The 12,349-nt window shown below is 47.8% G+C and overlaps 1 protein-coding gene across 1 annotated transcript in view; it reads right to left on the reverse strand.

Annotated features, from left to right (window-relative positions):
• The window catches only part of LOC119394248 (uncharacterized), a 395,693-nt gene that overhangs the window by 120,292 nt on the left and 263,052 nt on the right, over positions 1-12,349 (reverse strand). The gene's annotated exons all lie outside the window — the stretch shown is intronic.

Consider the following 12,349-nt stretch of genomic DNA (forward strand, 5'->3'; position numbering starts at 1 on the left):
TTCTCGCGTCTTGAAAACCTGGGCGAACCAACCACGACTGCTTGCGTCGTTTCTTTTGTTCGGCGAATGCATGTTTATCCTCGTCAGACATCGCCAGAAAGTTGCTTTGCAGCAGGCCCAGCAGTTCGACGACCCTGCTCCTGTTTATGCGCTTCACCATAACGAAACCCGTACACAACGCCGAGCGCGTCGATGCCAGCGTTCCTTCGCGCGAAGGGACGATGACAACTAGACGCCCTAGTTTCGGCGGTGCGGTTGCTAAGCGGTGTGAACAGTGTTAACTTTCGGCGGCGCGTGAATTCCGGTCGCTGTGGCCGGCGGATTCCCCAGTGTGAATGAGCCATGATAGCGACAAAAACAGTCGCCGGCCGTCGAGTAATATGATCATCGGCGGAACGCGCCGTCTTTTATACAGAAGTCATCGGGACTTTCTATAGCGTTATCGCTGGTGCTCGCGTAAGCTCTGGAATCAGCTTTACTATTCGCGTCCTGCGCGCAATCTTAACAGAACGATCTTGAACAATCGCGAAGAGGGGCTCGATATCATACCCCGGAAATTGTTGAACAGAAGAAGGGAAACATAAGGGCTCAATTTTTTTGTTAGACACAACAATAATGACAACAACGGACCATCAAGCCAAGGAAAGTACAGAAGATATTATTTGTTGTAATTACGAAATAAATGTGAAGAAACTGAAATGAACGAAAATATAGCAATGAAGGGCTTATCGGAGAGGCTCAGATCCCCTGCCCAATATAGGCCACTCACTTTACGCGGACGATATCACGATCTGGTGCCCGGGAGGATCACTCGCAGAAGTAGAAAACGCGCTGCAATCAGCCCTAGACGAAACGGAGTCCTACCTAGAAGGCACAGGCCTCCAACTCTCTCCAAAGAAATCAGAACTGTTACTGTACAGGCCGGCCAGGCAAGGCGTTAGGAGACTTCCACACCTGGATCAAATTCCCATCGCCCTTTTTGCAAGAAATGGACAGCGCATTCCACGAGTAGATTCAATTAGAATCCTGGGACTACTGATTGACGCGAGAGGATGTAACGCCAAAACCCTCACGCACATCACGGCCAAAACCGAAAGCATGCTGAGACTTGTTGCTAGAGTATCAGGACGCAGAAAGGGACTAGGTGAAGCCATCCTACTTCGGATCCATCATGCCTTGCTAATGAGCCACATTAATTATGTAGCATCGGCCCTTAACTGGACTCGAACGGAAAGAAATAAGCTGAACACTCTCATCCGTAAGAGCATCAAAAAGGTACTGGGGTTACCAGTAACCACATGCTCTGACAAATTAAGACAACTCGGCATGCACAACGACATTGATGAAGCGATCGAAGCGCAGGTCACCGCCCAGGTGGTCAGGTTGTCGTCAACTAGGGCAGGGAAACACATCCTAGACGAGGCTGGCATGGCTCCCAGAATGCTTGCTGAACGGGAAATCACCTTATCCAGGGAGGTCCGGGAAACCTTTGTGGTCAGCCCGTTCCCTCGGAATATGCACCCGCAATACAATGTAGGGAGGCGAAAAGCCCGAGCACGGGCGATATTACAGAACGCCGCCGAGAATCGAGAATCGACTGTCTTTGTCGATGCGGCTCTGTACGGCAAGTCTAGCACATTCGCGCTGGCAGTCATTGACGGCAACGGGGAATTACGCTCCTCAGCCTCGGTCAGGTTAGCTACGAGCGCAGTTGCAGAACAGGTCGCCATAGCCCTGGCCATGACCGACCGCTCGCGCACCAACGTGTTCACAGACTCACGAGCGGCCATCAAAGCTTTTGAATCGGGTAACCTAGCGCGAGAGGCTGCCTCCATTCTAAAAAAAAGAACAGACCCTGGCACTCACTTCATCTCTTGGTTTCCCGCCCATATGGGTGCGGACGTTCATCAGCGCGTACCTAACCTCAACGAGCTTGCCCAGACCGTGCGCGAGATCTAACGCGCCGCGGCGGCATGGATGCTTTACGGGGTCAGGATGAAATCCAGCATAACGATCCGCTTCTTACGTTTCATGAAATCACCTCTCACTATCGGCTTAGTAGAAGGGCCTATCCTCTTCCTCACCCGAAATTAGATAGGTCTCAGTCAATTACACTTAGAATGCTCCAGACGGGCTCGTTCCCCTCGCGCGGCTTTCTCAGTCGTATCTCCACAGACGTTGACTCAAGCTGTCCGGACTGTAATGAGAGTTATTGTTCCTTAGCGCACATGCTTTGGCAATGCCCCGCGTTACCTAACGGCCCTCTATCCAGCGAAGCCGACTGGGAAGAGGCACTCCGGAGCCCATCGCTCCAGGCACAAATCCAGGCAATCCAGAGGACCCAAGAAAGGGCGGAACATCACGGTGTCCCAGCCCCGACTTGGACGCGGCCAGCGGCCTCCGCGGGTCCCCGATAGGGGTTCCCGCGAAAGCTCCTCAGGATCAAATAAAGTTCATTGTCTGTGTCTGTCTGCTCCTGGTGAATTCACCTACGATTACTCGAAGGCGAAAGCCGTCTTCTTTTTTTTCTCAGTCGATGTATTAGGGAACCTACATAACCGGCCGGTCATGTAGGCTCCCTAGATATATTTATACTGCCCCGCCACCCTCCGAAAGCTTTGTGCACCTAGCGTGGTTTCGCACTGCCTCCAGGATCAGAGGCACCTCACCTGGTTTTGCACTGCCTCCGTGATCAGCCCACCTTTGACCAAGCTCCTATGTCACGTGTCACTGCCAAGCGCCGTCCTTATTTTCTTTTTCTTGAGCTCGTGCGCTCTCCGGTTTTGTTCGCCGCCCAAAAGACGGCGAACAACGCATCATGTGAGGTTACGTCACATGACGTCATATGGTGACGTCAGCACGTGATGATGATTTTTTGCATCACTCGTCCTCGACGCCGCGGGACGCCGACGTCGACGGCGAAATTTCGCGTTTGATGAGGCATTGAAGGCTTTCGCCTCAAAACGCGTCCGATGCGCTACCATTTTAGCTACGGCGGTGGTCGTCCTCCCGTACACTTTATCGGGCCTATCTTTGCATGTGAACCTGGGAGTGTTGTCATTAATGTTGTGTCTAACCCCGAAATTCTTACATGTTGTATGTGGTATCACGGCCGGACTGGAAAGTCACGCGAGCGTTCCGTCTTGCGGCCTTCGCTATCGAGTTGAAAGCAATGGTAACGTTTCCCGCGGTTAGCGCCAGTGCCTCACTGCGAGGGGCGCAGCGACCCTGCCGTAGGTAGGGTGCCTTGATGCGCGTTTTGTCCGTTCGCACACATCGAGGCACACTAGCAACGGCTAGCAACGGCTAGGGAGCCTTCATGTGCGCGCCTCCGTGCCTCCAGGCACGGAGGCGCGCATATATGAAGGCTCCCTAGCAACGGCAGGGTCGCAGCGACAACACTGTGGTGCGGCGGGAGGTGGAAACAGACGCATTGCGACGGCCGTAAGAAGGAACGTTCGCGTGCCTTTCCAGTAACGCCCACACATACGAAGATATATAAAGGTGGGGCTGACCCTCCTCGAAAAAAAATTCTACCTACGCCCCTGGTTATCAGTCCTCCTTTCGGTTGAACCTGGTCTTTGCTTGTAAGGAATTCGTAGTAGACACTTAAACGGCGCCATTCCAAACATTTTCTTTATCTGTAGTAGTTTGCTAAAATGATTAAAAGGAAACTTGATTGCCTTTTTGTAGCACTTCTTATTTTATAGCATACAAGTAAAGCTATCTTGATAGTGAGCAGAACTCTGTAATGTAACCTGATCGAACGCGGAGGCTTTTCAGACTTGAGCTAAGTGTGCCCTCATACATTTGCTTGTAGAGACAGTGGCAAAGCTCAATGAGCTCTTCTATGCTCTTCTTTCGCAGATGGTTGTCTACATACAACCATGGTCCTTCGGTACTCTGCGCGTACCTAATTAGAGTGTACTAGAACTGTCGAGTGGCGTGAACGCGCCTCGCCACCTGATGCCTTCCGCGTCGACCGTAGCGGCGGCGCTGCAGTCGCTCGGTACTGAAGGCGCGCGGCGCCGCGCGCTAGAACGTGCCGCTAGAGCTGCTGGACGCATCGGCGGCACCCGGCTAATCGGCACTGATGTTCGTTGCGTGTCTATCATTATTAAACGTAGGAATTGTCGTCGTAAGCCTTGATGGACGAAACTTCAAAGCTTTTAATGGATGTTTGCTTCATATATGCCTTTGAGAGATACTGCAAATCAGTTCTTGTAGCCGAAGTGACTGCTGGAAAGTACGCAAAATATAAAAATGAAAACAGGTTGACACCGACCGTGAATATTCACGATCTCAGTGTAATTGAGCCGAACTCATTGTTGGGCTATTTAGAACAATTACTCTCAATTAACTAGACGCCGAACGACCGCCAGAAGAAAGAGACAGACGAAACAAAAAGGTCGTGTCTTATTCTGATTTCTTTTGTCTTAATGCTTTCTTCTGGTGGTGATTCGGCGTCTAGTTTATTCAGAGTAACTGCGCTGCTCTAATAGAATTTAACTGTGCTCAGAAAGCTGTGTGCTGATATCGTGCCGAAAGCACACTGAACATTTACCGCGCGTTGGCGAAGCTGCGTGTACGGTGCGTATCGTTACAAGTTCGCTGTAAATATGACTTCGACATTACAAGGGCTCAAAGTTAACTCGACCGGTACAAATAACGGTCGTCCTCAGGTGCGTTGCATGGATATTGTTATTATTTGCTAGGCGCCGGGTGGGGAGGAGATACTTTACTGTCCGTATTTGTGCGTGTAAATATATATGCACATATATATATAATATATAAACATAATCTCGCAAAGCATAGAGCACCACCGGCGCCTCCTGGCTTCACTTTTGACACTTTGCAGATAAAGCAATGAAATTACAATAAAAACGTTGTCAAAAAGAAGTTTTTCTAATGGCATCGATAGAAGATCAGCAAAAGTGCAATATAAGCTGTCCATTGAAAAGGAGAACTGGCTGTAATGAATTTAGGCAGAATAACCGACGGGCTATATTTACATCTGCGCATTTTAATATGATTGAGATAAGCCCCGATGCATGAAGTTTGTGCCTCGATCAACACGCGCCTTCGGCTTGGCTTCCTGGCTCGCCTTCCTGGTATTTTAAGCCCTCAGAGGTCGCATAACCGATGCATCGTAACCGCGGAAGCACGCTGTTGAAACAAGATAGCCTTTAGGCATTAAAGAAACAGCGCAAAACTGGCAGACCTCAGCCGTCACTAATATAAATGTTGCGATAGAGTCATTTGTACTCAGGTTACTCATGAAACAGTCGAGCGCGTTGGAGCTCATACAGAGATCAATGCTCTGGATATATCATAGAGACTGCCGGCAGAAGAATTGTAGGCTTTCGCCGCTGGTTCGTTATATTTTCGTAGTCAGTGTTCGTAGTCACTTATAGTATAGCGCGGCTCGAAGTGCTGCTTGCAAACCGCACAGCAATCAGTGAGCAGCTAGGTGCATGTGCGCAAAATCCGATTGGAACCTTCTTTGGGGGTCGGCAGGCTCGAAGAACAGGGAATATCTCGGCGTAATTTTGGCACGCCTGCATATTCACTCATGCACCATGGCGCGTAGCAGGCGTTGAGACACCGATTGAAGCTCAGTAATGAATTAAACGCGCTCAAAACGCGCAATTACACGCATTCGTAGGCTTTGACGAGCGCGCGCCAAATGCAGACGCTCTCCACAGCTTCAGTACAAAGTGACTACAGCGCCGCCGCTACGGTCGCCCGTCGGAGCATCACCCGAGATGCGGCGCGGCCGCTTCGTTCGTTCCACTGCCCCCTTCTAGTACACTGTAACCTAATAGTACTCTGAATTTAAATGCAAGAGCCCTGCTTGGTTCATTGGGTCACCCTGCTGTTGCCATAAAAGCGGAACGTAAATTACATAACCTTCGAGGGCGTGCACGTGGTTATTCGGAAAGCGAGCGTTCGAATACCCAACGTTGGCAGGCGATGGACTAGGTGACCAGGGTTGCCAGGTCTAAAAGGCAAAAATATCCAAGAAATCGAGAGAAATAGCCAAAATGTAGCCAACCTTAGCCAACGTCTGCAAAAGTAGCCAGGCGTGTGTGAAAACAAGGACGACGTTTTTACTTAAATGACTAAATGGAAGCGCATTTTGGTGGAAATGTAAATAAGTACTGCAAGAACGCTTCAAAATCATAATTGCCTAGGTAATTGCAATAATATTGCTACGATACTGGGGGAACGCGTGGAAGAGGAGGAGGACGACGCGGGGCACGAAATGTGATCTGCTCGATCCCTGGACTCTCGCATCCATCATTTCTTGTAAATAAACGCATCTCACCGTAACAGTCAGGTTTCGTTGCGACGATGAAAGCGTTTAAGGCGGGCAACAATATTAATCGTTGGGCTTTAACGTCCGAGAACCACGATATGATTATGAGAGATGCCGTATTGGAGGGCTCCGGAAATTTTGGCTGCCTGGGGCTCTTAAACGTGCATCTAAGTCTAAGCACACTGGCCTATACCATTTAGGCATCCATCGAAAATGCTTAGGTTAACGCATAAACTGTTCTTTTTAGCAACCATCACGTCGTCCAGGATACGACGACGTTTCCTGCGCTGTTGCAGAAATCACACTTTCTTCGCGAGTGTAGCATGAATTTTGTTAAAGGACTAGAAGTACCAGCTCTGTGATCAGAATAAAAATGTCTTGCATGAGTGTGCTCAAAATCCTAGTTCCGGGATTGAAGCATAAATATTAGTCACTTTCGCGATCGTTTCTTGCGTGATGACGAAGTCCCTGCAGTGAATATTTCCGAGTTGCAGTCCGCACCTAATTTTATGAAATAACCCAAACAATTAATTGGATATCGGATTTCGAATGTCGATGAGGGCAGGGTTTCCCTGATGCATGTCGAGCGTTTCAAATGCCCCGTCCACTGCCAATTACATTTAAAAGCCACGTTCGGCTGTAGCTGGTCTGCAAAATGAGGCCCCATGCAACAGTTTGCCCCCGACTGTCAGCCATGTTTCGAAAAGTATTTTCTTTTGTGTAATGCAAGCGCAAATTCCGGAGGTGGGAACACCCCTTAATGGTCATATTTTGACACCGCACACTCGAAAAGCAGCGGCGTCGACATCACAAGATATTCACAATATGGTTCAAATCGAGGGAACAAGAAAGTAGCCAGAAAATTGCCAAGTAGCCAAGGCGTTTTCTCTGCCGCCACCAGCCTCAAAAAGTAGCCAAATCGGCGCAAAGTAGCCAAACCTGGCAACCCTGTGGGTGACGCCCAGCTCCCCAGACAACGCCAAAGGCAGAGCGAGCTCGGCGACCTGCATCGAGACAGCGTTCTGACCCATGGATAGCCGGTTAACTTTTCAATCAGTTAGCGATTCACCGTTCACCGGCTTAGGATTGTTTACTGTCGACGATTAATCTGCATTTCCGGCAGGTGCTTTAAAGAAGGCTGAAATAGAGGTTATACTCATGCACGACCCTACTTATTTGGTTGGCGGACATAACAGGAAAAACACAGGTGAGTTTCGATAAAACACAAGAGTCTAATTACAAAACACAAGGGGTTTGATAAATGTTATTAAATGCGAAACATTCCTTCGCTGAATTAAAGGCATTTCTATCTATCTATCTATCTATCTATCTATCTATCTATCTATCTATCTATCTATCTATCTATCTATCTATCTATCTATCTATCTATCTATCTATCTATCTATCTATCTATCTATCTATCTATCTATCCTCTCGTGGTCATCTTCTTAACTTGACGCATACCAAATTTGGCATAGGACGACATGAGTATATGAGCAACATGACTGACAGGACATGACATTATTAACATGACACGTCGGTCGTCGCGTGCGTCCCAACAATCTTCCCCACAATCACGTGGTGTCCGCATACCCGCCAACCCACAGCCCGTGGAAATGCAGGCAATTTGCCACAGGTTATCAGCCAGGAAACAGCGAAAACAAGACTTTTGGAAATCTTAACGCGATAGCGTTAAGGAGCCCGTGTCGTAGAAAGCCCTGTGTCGACGTCGGTGGCGCTGTGGACGAGCGAAAAATTTCGACGCAAAGAACCAACATTTAAAACCACGATTCCAGCCGGAATTGAACTCAGGCCTTTTGCGTGGTAGTCAAGCATTCTACCGCAGAATCACGACAGTACTTGAAACTGCTTAGAAAAGAGCCTTTTGTAGCGTTAGCCACATTGGCCCAGCCGAGCCAGTTTCGCGTGGATCCTCAAGAGCCGTGCTGCGCATGCGCGAGGATCTGTGATGTCACGCACCGGAGCGGGCACCTCCCGCGCACTCCGCGCCGCCGCGCGCGACTCGCCGTCGCTGGCCTGCGCTTTCCAGAGGAGGGACGTCGTACCCTTGGCAGACGTATTGGCGCCGGCGCGCGCGCAGCTATTCGCCTTAGCTGCGCTGGAGCCGCTTGATAGTGCCTCTGACTGGCGTTTACCAGTGTGGTGTAGCCACGGAGAAGGAAAGCGCAAATGCTGCTCAATGGCGCAGAAGAGCGGAGAAGCTTAACTCATCGGATCCCGAAGTAGTTGCCTGGCAAAATAAATATACATGTGCCACATAATACGCATACCGTGTGTGTGTGTCAGTGGAGCAGCAGTAAGCATGATAATCAAGCTAATCCTAGACAATCAGGAAAGGTAAGAATAATTAGCTGAACCTTTGCTAACGCTACGCTATCCTGGCATAGCCGAGCTAAGCCACTGCAACAATTTTTTTACAGGCGTCATTGTAATGTCATTGCAACGTCAATTGTGGTTGCAGTGTCGGCCATCCGCATTTATAACAACGTAATAAACATTACATATGTACTCCTATGAGTCAGCAATCTATAGTCAAACAGTGATCGATCCCGGAGGAATGCGTCAACGATCACTGGTTATGACATGCACAACATCGCAACATAGCGTACGCTACGCTTGAATAAAGCAGCCGGCTGTGCTCTAACTTGAGTCGCTACGTTACTTCGGACCATAAGCGACGCCTGTGTAGTCGACGTGCTTGGTTAGCACACAGTCTACACACAGGTACTTAATTTACACAGAGGCGTCGCTCCACCTTGTAATGCTTGGCTGAAAGCAAAAAAAAAAAAATCCGGCAGATTCCACGCACAGTGGGAATCGATGTAATGCGAAGCAGCCAGCAAAGAGCTGCATTCATCACCTTGTTTGTCTTCGAGGCAAATGATGTCGTTCATGTCTTGACGTCTAGTTCACTGTATATCGCATGTTTGTCATGCATGCTTGCGTGCATGTACACTATCGTATATGCCATGCTAATGAAACGAATATTCTGGTACATACCGTGCATGACCTGTCATTTATGTTCGTCACGCACTCATGTCATACCATACAAATTTTCGTATCCAGTTAACAAAACAACCGGAAGTGCACCAAGACAGTGCAATGTAAATCATGCCGTACATGACATGCGTGTCAAAATGTTCATGTTACCACCTGTCATTTATGGTCGTCATACAGTCACGTCGCGCAATATAAATTTTGGTGTGTATAAAGCTCGCGAGCAGGCCGCGAGTGCCATGAGCATGGCATATAAGTCCTACCATACACATGGATGTCATGATTTTCATGTTACCCCCTGTCATTTATGTTCTTAATACAGTCACTTCACGCAATACCAAATTTTGTACATGCAAAACTAGCGAAACGACCGCGAGCGTACTATGAGCATGGCAGGCATGTCATGCCGAACATGACGTGCATGTCGCGACTTTCATGTCACCGCCTGTCATTTACGTTCATCATACAGAAATCTTTTGTGATACCAATATTGGTGTATATTCATTGATTTAAACAGCCGCATGCGCCCCGAGACGATGTCATTTTCATCATGCTGTACATGACATGTGGGTCATGATTTGATTTGCACGTTAAGACCTGTCACTTATTTTTTTTAAATTCTTGTCACGCCATACCAAATTTGGTATACATCAAGTTAACAAAATGGCCGCAAGGGCACCAAGACCGCGGCACGTAAATCATGTCGTTCATGACATGGATGTCATGATTTCCATGTTATGACCTGTCATTTACGTTCTTCATACAGTGATGTTATGCCGTACCAATATTGGTATACATCCCATTACAAAACGCAGTCGTCCGCAGCTAGATAGATAGATAGATAGATAGATAGATAGATAGATAGATAGATAGATAGATAGATAGATAGATAGATAGATAGATAGATAGATAGATAGATAGATAGATAGATAGATAGATAGATAGATAGATAGATAGATAGATAGATAGATAGATAGATAGATAGATAGATAGATAGATAGATAGATAGATAGATAGATAGATAGATAGATAGATACGCTCAAAGTCGCAGAAGTTCGCTAAGAAATGCTTCGCATTTCACTAAGCGGCTTCGCATGAAAATGCTTCGCATGAAATCGATTTCCACAATACGTGCGATCTGCTCAATTTTTTATATTGTTAACTACTACTAATTATAATTGGCGCTATGGACTTCTGAAGAGATAAACAACGTATGATAAAAGAACCAAACACGACAACCACTCAGACGATAATCGAGACTTGAAGCGACAAAGAGTCCTCGAGCAAAGAGTGCTCCTGGAGTCCCGTGGAAATGAAATGCTGCTATAAAGCGGCAATTATTGCGGGAATATATTGAGGTTTACCACAAGGACACGGCGTAGGACGACGGGAAACATGAGGACAGAGTGCTGTAGCGTTTTGATGCCTTACGTCGTCCCGTTTCGTTCTTTCGCGGTTAACAACGTTATGCGCAATACGAAGTGCGTATTTGTATGCCTTGCATATTTGGATGTACCCTTTTCGAATAATTGATGCTCTCGCCATCGTGGGCTTGTCGGCGATGAGCCGTTGCTGATACGGCAGCCTGGTCTTTTATTGAAGTGTCTCGTCATTTCACGTTGCCACATTTCGTTGTTGCCTGGACATGAACGCATGACCGTCGTTGTTGCCTGCACCAACAGAAGTGTTGCGCCTAAGCACCTGGATGAATGCCTCATTCCCGGTACGGAGGAAGGAAGAAGTTAGGAGGGGGTGCTGCGCAATAAGAAAGAAAAGAAAGAAAGGAAGAAAGAAAGAAAGAAAGAAAGAAAGAAAGAAAGAAAGAAAAAAGAAAGAAAGAAAGAAAGAAAAAAGAAAGAAAGAAAGAAAGAAAGAAGAAAAAGAAAGAAGAAAAGAAAGAAAGAAAGAAAGAAAGAAAGAAAGAAAGAAAGAAAGAAAGAAAGAAGAAAGAAAGAAAGAAAGAAAGAAAGAAAGAAAGAAAGAAAGAAAGAAAGAAAGAAAGAAAGAAAGAAAGAAAGAAAGAAAGAAAGAAAGAAATGCAGTGCGTCAGGCACGCTCACGCCAAGCTTCATTTGCCCCCATTCACCAGCTAAGGGAATGGCTTTTGAATTTTCATTTATTTTTACTTTTTTGCAATTCGATAAAGAGCTCTCTCTCTCTGGACTATCGAGTCATAATACAGCAAATATTTCTTCTTTATCTTCAAAAGCATCCCAGGTTTCAGTTCAGGTGTGTCCCTAAAGCTATTTTCGTGTCGTACCAGAAGCCGCGCATGCAAGCGCAGCGATTTGCGTATGCTCTAAGGGCTGTCGTACGAACGCATGAGTCACTTTCCCCATGCTCACTAACATCCATTCTAATATTCCTAAAGTTCAGTGCTAGCTCAGGCGTGTCACGTAGTGAAGACGAGACTGGGAAAGCAAGGATGACACTTGAGCTATACTTCGTGTGGCTCCGTAGTGAAACGACATGATTAAGTGCGAAAGAACAGAAACCAAGAACACTTGCGGTGACCTGCCTAGCTCTTTGGTCTCTATTGTTTTGCGCCACCTTCATCTCACCATACCACCACGGAAATTCGTTGCGTGGTATACCGTAGCCGTGGCATGCGCAGATGCGTGGATAGCGCACGTCAGAACGCCTCGGCAGCGGCGCCGAGCTTCTTCGAGCTGGCAGGCGAGCGAACGGTTTTATAAAAGCCGAGGTATCGCCAAGTCGAGCGCTCAAACCTTTCATTTTCGTTTCGTTTTGTTTGTTTGGCGTTCGTGTGCGTGCGTTCGAAGCGACGTTGCCTCCGTTCCGCTACGTCCGTGGCGCGCACCTATATAATACGTGTGGTGCGCTGCATGCCCAGGGGCACGCAGGCGCCGCGAAGACCTTCGACCCCCTCCCTCCTCCTAACTTTCCCATTTGCCGGACGCACACGACCGTCCCGGGCAAGCGGGCTGCTGTCCGGCAACGCATCGGCGCCCATTCGGAACGGAAAGAATGCTTGCCGCAATCGCGGGTAGC

Source organism: Rhipicephalus sanguineus, chromosome 5 (genome assembly GCF_013339695.2).
Source record: "Rhipicephalus sanguineus isolate Rsan-2018 chromosome 5, BIME_Rsan_1.4, whole genome shotgun sequence".
Taxonomy (NCBI): Eukaryota; Metazoa; Arthropoda; class Arachnida; order Ixodida; family Ixodidae; genus Rhipicephalus; species Rhipicephalus sanguineus.